The sequence below is a fragment of the Protobothrops mucrosquamatus genome, unplaced genomic scaffold, assembly GCF_001527695.2.
Source record: "Protobothrops mucrosquamatus isolate PMUCROS unplaced genomic scaffold, P.Mucros_1.0 scaffold1399, whole genome shotgun sequence".
NCBI lineage: Eukaryota > Metazoa > Chordata > Lepidosauria > Squamata > Viperidae > Protobothrops > Protobothrops mucrosquamatus.
Window position 1 is genome coordinate 534,182 of NW_015387584.1, and position 1,607 is coordinate 535,788.

Below are 1,607 nucleotides of genomic sequence, written 5' to 3' on the forward strand. Positions count from 1 at the left end.
ATCCAAACAGGATTCCTCCAAATGTGACAAAAAGAAAAAAGCAGAAAGATTTTCTGTTTTGATGAGAATTCCAAATTGGATGCTTGAAGGATGCCTGCTTCACTCTGTCTGCCATTCAGGTTGCCCTTGAAAGCACATCTCTTAAATAAAAGCAATAAAGAAAGGAAGGTGCCGGGTGCTGTTGTGTAAGATGTGTGCCTCACTGAAGGACCTTTCTTGTGGCCTAAAGAGCATGTCCACTCCTCTCCCTGGTTTCAATGAGTGACCCCATTTCTAGCCAGACGAGCAACAAAAATGATCTGTCCTCATTCCCCTTTTTCACCAAGGTACTTCCTGACACTCATTTGATCAGGCAGTTCCATCTTCTGCTAAAATCCAGGTTACTATCCCCCTTTCTCAGAGGTGTGAACAGCTCTCTTTCCAGTTCATAGAAGTCAGCTCTTTAGGTAATTAAACATCTCAAACATGTGCTGTGAAATTTTCCTGTCCTTTCTCAGAGCATTACCTGGACTTTGTCTTTCAACTCCCATTCTAAGGCTCCTGTCAGAGGCAGGGCTGGAAGAACTGACTGCCATGCACACGATGAATGGAGCTGCTTCTGGATGGAAGGAGAAATTGGAAAAGTGAATCACTTCTGAGCAACTTGGAACATTATTCACAGAAGGGCAAGAAGGAATGGGTTTGAACATGGTATAACAGTCTTTGCATTCAGATGCGACAGAAAGGACCAGATAAAACAATTGATCATGTCTTACCTGGAGGAATAATAGAATCTCCCTAAATGGCATCTAAAGATATCAAACATACCTGAATGAAGTGAAGTGTATCTTCCCACTTAGTGCTGATTAAACAAGTTGACAGATCAGCCAGTATGAGAGCCTTCTGTTTTCCTAAATACAATATTTCTTCGAATTAAGCATAATATTTTTTTCAAATTAAGAAGCCCTAGTTCCCTGTGGAAGTATTTAAGACTGAGTCTTTCCTCTGATGATCTGAAGATGGAACATCAGTATCATGCCAAAAGTTTTTTCTTAATTCCTCTGAAGGGAGTTTCATCTAAAGATACAGGAAGAAGAAAAGGCACCATTCCCTGAGGCTACCTGACATTTCCAGAGAAGCAAACTTCTTCCATGTTTTTTTTTTTAAATAAACAAATTTTATTGATTTTTTTTTATCCCCCCAAAATAAACAAACATACAATTATGGCATAAGTCAATAATACAATTAATAAAAAAAACAAACTAAAAAAACCTCCCATTCTAAGATGCTCAGTAGCCTCACAGGAACACATTCCCTCTCTTCAGCCTACTTCCCTCCTTCCTTCTACCTCCTTCCCTCCTCTCCACCCTCTCAACCACTCTACTCTACACATCCCCCCTCCTTCCCTCCTCCTCTTCCAAATGTGGTTCTGTAGGTCAATCGAGCCTCCATTCTTGTACTAAAAAACCTCCTATTCTAAAATGCTCAACAGCCTCACAGGACCACATTCCCTCTCTCCAACCTACTTCCCTCCTCCTTCTTTCTACCTCCTTCCCTCTTCCTCTCCCTCTCAACCACTCTACTCTACACATCCCCCCTCCTTCCCTCCTCCTCTTCCAAATGTGTTC